The sequence below is a fragment of the Nannospalax galili genome, unplaced genomic scaffold, assembly GCF_000622305.1.
Source record: "Nannospalax galili isolate Female #2095 unplaced genomic scaffold, S.galili_v1.0 scaffold851, whole genome shotgun sequence".
NCBI classification, from domain to species: domain Eukaryota; kingdom Metazoa; phylum Chordata; class Mammalia; order Rodentia; family Spalacidae; genus Nannospalax; species Nannospalax galili.
This window is the reverse complement of record NW_008330578.1, coordinates 1232850-1241525: the sequence shown is the minus strand read 5'-3', so window position 1 is coordinate 1241525 and position 8676 is coordinate 1232850. Positions and strand designations below refer to the sequence as shown.

Below are 8676 nucleotides of genomic sequence, written 5' to 3'. Positions count from 1 at the left end.
CTGAGAGAGCTGGCCCCTTGTCCAACCCATCCATCCTCACTCCAGAGACCCGAGTGTCTGGTGTCTTCCTTAGGCCACTTGCTGGTATGGCAGGAGTAGGGCTAGGTGGGGCCAGGCCAGAGAGGGGCATCCCCAGGTCTGTTTCCTGGTGCCACTGATCTGGGGACAGGCAACCTAGTGCCAGGCAGGCAGCAGCTGGACAGCCCAGCCTGTGTAGGATGTACTAGGTGTGAAACCTGGGACAGGGCTGGGCTGTGAGGCCTCAAGTCAGCACCCCTGTGTCAGAGCCAGGCCAGTTGGCTCCCAGGCCATTTCCCTAGCGTCATCACGGTCACTGTCAATGTCACCATCAATGCCTCATAGGAGGGATTCCTGAAAAACAGGGCTGTGTAGGCTGGCAGGGAGGGGAGCCGACAGGCCCAGGCAGCAGGCGGATGTTAATGAGGCAATTAGGCCTAGCAGCTACAGAGAGATCTGCCCACCCAAGGCAGACCCAGCCCAGGCCCCTGGCACATCCTTCAGCCCAGGCCAGGTGCTCTGGGAATTCCTGGCCTGTTCCACCCTCCCAGCCTCAAAGGTGGGATTGGCTTCATTGTGAAGAGTCTTTTTACTCCTACTTTCCCAGATCAAAAACCACAGTCAGAACCAGGGCACCCCTAAAGCCGAGGACGACATTGTGAGCACCTAAGGACCCTGCCCCACCCAAAGCCAAGCTTCCTTCCCTCAGGGTCCAAGGTGGACTCATGGGGTACGGTCCCCATCCAGGAAGTATCATAGAAGAGGGAGATACAGAAGGACTGAGGGTGCTAAAGAAGGGGTGCTTTGGGGCAGGGCCCCTTTATCCCTCTGGTCTGCCTGCCTCTGAGGCCCAAGAAAATTCTCTGAAGCCTACCTGGTTCCCCCGGGCTGTGAAGTAGCTTCTGGCTCTCTAGAGATGACTTCAGTGTCAGCAGATGGGGCTTCTGGCTGAGTCAGAAACCCTCCTCGCCCCTCCTCCAGGCTTGAGGGGTGCTGGTATATGGGCCTGGAACCTAGGCTTGGGACCCTAGAGACCACTTGGTCCACAAAGAGTCCAGAGTGGTGGCTCAGCCTTTGGGGGAAGGGTACAGGGCACCTGGCAGGAGACTCTGCCATGTGGGGAGAGGGGCATAGTAGGGAGCTATCTGATTCCAGGGACTCCCACTGAGCAACTCTACGTAGGTCAGACGGGACATGCTGAAGGCCACGTGGAGAATGGAAGTGAGAGGTTTCCGGAATCATGCTATGTGACAGGAGATCCAAAAACATTTTAAATCATAAGACCACATGCTTATGGTTGACAAGTTTCTAGAAAAAAGTATGTTGGGGTGAGTTCTAATCCTGTCCCAGCTACTTTATAGGAACACACTCTGGCCTACAGGGGGACAAGTGGATCTGGGAAGGATAAGAAGGCAGTCAAAAGAAAGAACTGGGAGAGATGAGCTCTAGCAAAGGGACTCATGAGTTGTATGTCCATCCTTCCATTATCCTCCCACAATCTCCGTCTCCCCAAGCAAGAACCTCTGAGGCAAAGGTACTGCAGAGGAAGCCACATGGACTTTGTCAGAGCCCAGACAGAGAGCAAAAGAGAGTGGAGTGCAGCTGAGACTCAGGGAAGGACAGAGACTCAGAGCCAGTAGCCCAGACTATGCCAGGAGCAGCTTTAGGCTGGGGAGCAGGGAAGGACCCAGCTCACAAGCATTCTCAGACATCCTCAGGCTGTTGTGTGGGGACAGGGCTGTGGAGTTGGAGGCAGGAGCCCTTGAAAAAGGCTGGAGGGACCCAGGGGAGCAGTTAGAAAGCCTGGTCTGTGGAGTGATGACCAAGGTCAAAGATTTTCAGGTCCTGGGTGAATTACCCATGTCTGCTATAAAAGTAGAAAGGTAGTTAACAGCCCCTCTATGGAAGTAAACAGCTGCCTTCTTATCCCTACCCCCAGTCTGTCCCCCACCCTGCCAGTGCCCTCCCTGGAGGGGGGATAGGAAATAAACAGAGGTGCCTGGAACTAGTTGGGGACACCTGGCTATGAAAAAGGACCTCTGGATTTTAGTCCAGGACCCGGTCCTCTGCCACAGCTTGTCTTGTGACCGTGGGCCTCAGTTTCTTCATCCATCAAAGAAGTTGGAAGCCCTCCCAGAGCTGACATAAAGTCCAGATGCAAGGCTAGAGGGGAACATGGTTAGACATGGTCAGATGTGCACCTGGCCAGTAAGCCCATGGGGATCCATGTGTGGGAACTCATACGGAGAGCCCAGGCAGGCCTCCACCCTCCCCCTAGACCGCCCTTCCCACTTGCCCATGTTTATATGTTTCCTTCCCATCACCTGGGCCACCATGACTCACCCCAGGTCCTGTGGGTATATGAGTAAGTGGCTGGGCCCAGTGCCGGCCCTGTGGGCAAGACACTTCCCTTCCTGGGCCTCAGCTTTCCCATCTGTAGAACGGTCAGAAGAGCCCTGCTCTGCTCACCCTGGTGGGGAATCTGGGACAAACACAGGGGTGAGGAGGGGAAAGTAAGAGGTGGCTAGCCATAGAGAGGGCAGCTCAGACCTGCCTAGGCTAGCCAGCCAAGTAGTCCCATCCTCTTGGGCATATTGAGAATTTGGAATGATCAGCTGGAGGCCACTGTAGGTGATGGGACTCTAAGCCTGATCAGATAAAGGGCCAAGGGTGAGATCCCAGACCCCCTCCGCTGAACTGCCTTTAAGTGTAAGAGTGAAAAATGCTGAACCCCATAAGGGAAGATTTGGAACTAGAACAGACCCTGATGAAGTCAGGCAGGAAAGACTTCCTGAGGCCAAAGCCCATCAGGAACAAGTGATGTGATGGGCATTGTCACTCATGTATGTAATTCCAGCAGAAGGAGATTGAGGTAGAAGGTTCAAGAGTTCAAGGTCAACCTTAGCTACAAAGTGAGACCCTATCTCAAAAAGAAGTTCTACTGATGCAGCTCAGTGGTAGAGCACTTGCCTAGCATGTGAACAAAACCCTAAATTCAATCCCCAAAACTTGGAGTAGGAATAGGATGAGTTCAGAGTGGGGGCAGGGGCACTGTGTCAAAAACCTGGCGTAAGGAGCAGGAAGGTCAGAATGAGATGAAGTGATGAGGTGGGAAGAGAGACCAGGGTTTTTATTTTTATAGTACTATGGATTAAACTGAACCCAGGGTTTTTGTACATGCTAGGCAAACACTGTACCACTGAACTATATCCTCAGTGCTCTTTGTATTTGTGTGTGTGTGTGTGTGTGTGTGTGTGTGTGTATGTGTGTGTATACGTGCCACCGTGTGAGTGTGGAGGTCAGAAGACAACCTAGAGAAATCAGTTCTCTCCTTCCATCACGTGGGTCCTAGGGATGGAACTCAGATCTTCTGGCTCAGTGGCAAGTGCCTTTACCCAGAGTGAACGATCTCACTAGCCTCTACTTTTCAGTTTTTGAGTCGGTCTCACTAAGTTGCCCAAGCTGGCATTAAATTCATTCTATAGTCTAGGCAAGCCTTGAACTCGTGATCCTTCCTGCCTCAGCCTCCTGAGTAGCTGGGACTATAGGCTTGTATCACCAGGCCTGGCTACATATAGGTTTTATGACCTTTGTCTATCATCTGGCCTGGTCATGCTTGCTTGGAAGGATGTTGAGGTCAGGGTATGGCTCAGCAAAAAAAAAAAAAAAAAAAAAACTACACAAAATAAGTCCTGTTTGTTGGGGGGGGGGGGGGGGGTGAAGGAAAAAAAAACAAACAGAGGGGGATTTTTTTTTTTTTTTTTTTTTTTTTAAAAAAAAAAAAAAAAAAAAAAAAAAAGTGCTACTAATAATGTCTGCATGTTGGGGAGGGGGCATGTGGTTGAGAAAGACATACACTCAAAGTGAGTGGACATGGGGACTCCATGAAGGGGCTGGTCAATCCCATCTGAATCTCCATTTCTCTGTATCTTTCCTGGCACAGGTGCCCAGAAAATGTTCAAGAAGGAACAGGTAGGAGGCTAGCCTGTGACCTGGCTCTCTCCTCCCCCTCTTGTTTGCCTTCTTTCCAGGCAGCCTTGCAGATTGGATTCCCACAGGTTTCCCAGGCCATTGCTTCTATTCTGTCATGTCTTGGGGCTCTGACTGACCTGGAAATGGTCCTATCTCTTGTCATGGCTGTTTGTTCCCCAAGGCTCTACATTCTCACCCACTCTGCCCACACATCTGGGCAGATGTGGTTCCTGGTCTTCCTGTGCCTTACCATTGTCATCTGGGAACTAGCAGCCTCCTGTTAGGAGGAAGGCAGGGGTGGGCCAAGGATGGATTCTTCTTCCATAAGGAACTTCAAACCACAGAGATCCTAGCAAAGACACATTAAGTCTGGTGAGTTATTGCTGGGAGAAAAGAGCGTGGTTTCCAGCTGTCTGGTGACAACCCCTCTGGCTGTCCTGTCTACTACTCCTTCCAACAGGAGTGGCAAGCCCCAGACATCGAGTAAGTGTGCATATAACAGGATGAGTGCACACATTAAGTCTGTATCTATTTCTCTAGGTGCCTGTAAGCATAAATAGATCCATGTCTTGGGGCCTGTGTTGTGTGTTCTTGCATGTATGTATGTATGTGTATAGATACACACATGTGGGTATATAAAACAAGAGTTCTTACAGGGAAGGACAGTCGCTAGCTTTTTCACAGCCTACTCCTGACCTGGCTTAAACATTACTTGTCTAGACACCCACTCAGGTAAGTGACCCACCAACAGCTGGGCAAGGGTCAAGGACAAGCAGGATGAGTCTAGGTTTCCAATGGTGATGCTGTGGAGTGTCACTGGGTACAGGTTAACTCATTACCAGCAGAAGTCATGGACTACAATCGCTCCCCACACCCACTCATCTCTCTGATTTTGTGGGGGGCCGGCATGGAAAGACTCTGCTATGAAGCTGCTCTCTTAGCCAGAAGTCATGGCACATACCCAACATTCAGGAAGCCTAAGCAAGAGGATCCTGATTTGAAGTCAGCCTGGGTTATATACCCAGGATACAAAGGGAGGCTTTGTCTCAAAAACAAACATAAACAAAAAAGAAAAGACGGGTGCTGGGTGTGGTGGCAGCACTCCTTTAATCCCAGTAGTCAGAAGGCAGAGACAGGAGGATCTCTCTGAGTTTGAGGCCAGCCTGGTTGCCTGGTGTACATATGGAGTTTCAGGCCAGCCAGGGCTACATAGTGAGACCCTCTAAAGAGGAGGAAAGGAGGAGGAGGAGGAAGAGGAAGAGGAGGAAGAGAATGGGAGAAGGAAGGGAGGGAGAAACAGTGTGGGGAGATACAAGAGAATGTTAGCAGGAGCTTACTCTCAATTTGTGCTGGCTTCTTTAGAATCAAGAGGACAAAAAAAGTGACCCCCTCCTTTGCAGCATGTGCTACCCAAAACACAATGCTCCATCTATAAGAATCCACAGGCACTAGAGGAAAGTCTTTTTCAAAGATGCTTAAACTGTTCTTGGTGGCACAATACCACGGTCACCAAGCCACATGATTGAGGGGGGAAGTGCACACCAATTCACATCTGCTCTTCGGGACCCACAGCTCCTCTTGGAAAAACAGCAAAGAGTAGGAACCCACTCACCATTGTGGCCAGGCTTGCCCTTCTCTGTGTCATTCTAGGTTAGAAGTGCACAGACAGGGACGGCAGCTCCACACGTGCCTTGTGGGTTCCAGGTGATTACGGATGAGACCAAATTGGAAGAAGTAGAACACTGTACACACCATTGGGCATCCAAACTGAGGAAGTCTGGGGGTGCTTAGCAATAACTGTGACGGAATGCAGACAGGATGAGGACAGGGGTCCTGGGATGCCCAGTAGCTAATCTGGGCCGGAGGATCAGAGGAGACTCTTGGGTGATATCTGAGCTGGGGTCAGAAGTGGGCAAAGGCTGAGGGCAAAAACTGTCCAAGTTGAGGTATGGAAGAGCTACCAACAGCAAAGAACTCAAGCAGACCCACCCATACAAGCCCTTCTAGGATCTACTTACCTGAGGGATGCAGACATGTTATGGGGGCCTTTGCTCACTCTTCCACCCTTCCCTTCAGTGATACCCTGATGAGCTGGACACTTCTACTGTGAGATAAAGAGAAAGAATGTCCAAAGACTCACTCAGGCTACCAGGTTCCCAGCAAAAAACACTCTCAGGGACCTCCTAGCATCTTTGAGGGAAGCTCACAGCTGCAGGGTGTCTGCTCAGAACCCAAGCCTTTGGAGCTTTTCTCCAACTTTGGGTGAAGGGGGTCCAGGCCCAGCCAGTACCTCACAGGACCAGGCTAGTTCTTCTGCCATTCCTTTGTTCCTATAATCACTCCCTCCCCACATATCCTTCCTTACCTGCCAACATCCTACAGGTGTATATTGTCCTGGGGGAGAGAGAGTGGGGATAGAGTGTATAGAGCGGGGAGAGAGACTGACTAGTGAGCTATCACATGCTAACGTAAGGGATGGCAGATCCCCCTGCCTTTCTCTGGGGTGAGGGGTGGGATTGTGAGGGCACCCAAGAGGTGTCTATGTCAATTAAACCCTCAATTGAACTGGGCAGAATACCAGCCAATTCCCCACTCCACACCCGCCCCCAGGGCATCAGAAGCAAGCATGCCATACACAGTGGACCCATACATAGTCCAGCCTCACCTGAGGATAGCAAGAGCCTCTTGTTACTGTGGCTCTTACCTGTCTGGGGATGTCTGTCTGACAGCATGTTAACAGAACATGAACTTATCTGGAGAGAGGCACCAAGCCCGATCTTCCCCCAAAGGAAAGGGGTCACTTCATTCTGCTGAGGGTTTGGGAGAATCACCCAGGCCTCTGGTGGAATGGAGGGACACACACCCAGGCTGTGGGTACTGGTGCATGGAGGAGGGAGTGACATTGATTGCTCCAGTCCCAGGCTTACCTGGTGCCTGGCCCTTAGGCCTGCTATGAATGATTCAGTCAACTGGCCATCCTCCCCTGGGGGACTGCTGCTGCCTCCATCCCAGACAACCTGCTGCCCCTCACGAGCCTATGAGCCTAGCCTCAGTGGGTGTTGTTCTACCTGGGTGGATGGGTAGACAGCATTGTCCAAATTAGCACTGTACATTGGCAAACTTGAGGCTGAGAAGTGAGCCCCCCTACTCAGGTCATACAACACATCAGCAAGTGGAGGACAGCCTGGAAGCTGTCTACAAGCTGTACCTAGCAACCTCAGGACAACCCTCGGAAGACGTACACTCCTTCACTTCTCTGGGCATCCAATCCCTCCTACAAGGCCTTCTTTGGCTGCCCTGCTGACACCTTTCTGAGAATGAATGTAGGAGAGGTCCCTGCTTCTTTGGAGATCAGCTTTGCCGACTGTATTCTAGAAAACTCTGTAATTGGGAATTGGAGCCTTGAAACTACACTCTGACCAGACACCACTGCCATGCCAGCTGGAGTTGGGGACAAGGTGGTTTAGAGCTGACCAGCCTGGGACACAGTGAGGGGTTAAGCTTCAAGGAGGTGGGGCCACTCTGCCAGTCAGGGAATGCACAGGGGCTGGGAGCCGGGAGGGTTCCCTCCCTCCCTTTCCAGGTTAGACCACCTTGGCTCGGTAAAGAAAGCACGATAGGTCCTGCGCACGCGCGCCGCCAGAGTCGAGCCGCTTTGTTTTAGCCCTACCTGCAGATTCATTCACCTCCTCTGCCCCGCCCGCTCCAGAGCTTAAACACCACGTTTAGCGAGACCCCGCCCAGTTCCAGCTGGGTGGAACAGGCTGAGGGCCCCGCCTCCTTTCCCCACAGCCTCTTTCGGCGGTGATTGACTGTCTGCTAAGCGCGTGCCCGCCTACCGCGAAAGTTGATTGGCGCATCGAAAGGGAGGTAAGTGAAGGAAAGCTGATTATGAAGCGCTCTCTCCCTCCCACCAGCGCCAGTGGAAAAGTCACGTGGCGCTTCACTCCGCGATGGTCACCACCCCACTTTTAAAGCTTTCTTAAAGAGCTCGCATTCACTTCCCTGGGGATGGTCCTTTCAGGATTTCTCCAGCTCAACCTCCAAGAGTGACAGCGGCCCTTGAGCCATCCTACCCCCTCTACAACCCCCAGTCACCTAGGTAATGGTTCCCCCAGCAGGCCTGCAGGGGTGAGACCCTCCAGCTCAGGATTGGAGCCTGTGGCCATCAGGAGGATGATACATACAGTCGCCTAAAACGGCGGCCGCCTAATACTGAGCCTGGCACGTAGTAGGGAGTTCAATTCCCATGTGTTGAATGAACTTTATGAAAGAATGAAAGAGGAGGGAAAGTTGGCACGAAGGGACCCCCCCCCCCCAAACTCCAGCCCTGGAGAAACTCTGCTTCTGTAAATGTTGGGTGGAGACCCAGGCATAGGACGCCCCCCACGCCACACACACCTCAGGGCATCTTTGCCGTGGGGCTCAGATCTAAGCTCCTCAGAAGGGATCCGGGAGGGCATCTGGGCTGGGGCCCCTGGGGCAGATCGTAGCCAGCTCGGGGTTCAGCGCGGTATAGGTCGGGCCTGGTCTCGGGGCCCGCACCCCGCGGGGAGGGGCGGCGGAGGCGCGGTGCCTTTAAGCCCGGGCGCCGGCCTCGCGGCCCCGCCTCCCAAAGGACGCCCGGGCGCGCGGCCGCGGGAGCCGCTGTTTAATTGGGGCTGTCAGGCCGCGGCGCGCGCGGAG

At 52.8% G+C, this 8676-nt stretch overlaps 1 long non-coding RNA gene across 2 annotated transcripts; it reads right to left on the bottom strand.

Annotated features, from left to right (window-relative positions):
• Positions 1–912: 912 nt before the first annotated feature.
• On the bottom strand, positions 913–8665 carry LOC115067140. 2 transcript variants are annotated; one of them, XR_003846571.1, is made up of 6 exons: positions 8392–8665; positions 6009–6094; positions 5603–5787; positions 4241–4339; positions 2362–2500; positions 913–2181 (listed from the first exon to the last, which is right to left on the bottom strand). It is a non-coding gene; the product is annotated as an uncharacterized LOC115067140 (long non-coding RNA). The 2 variants fall into 2 exon arrangements; XR_003846570.1 differs by having other exon boundaries at positions 6009–6091.
• Positions 8666–8676: the final 11 nt, after the last annotated feature.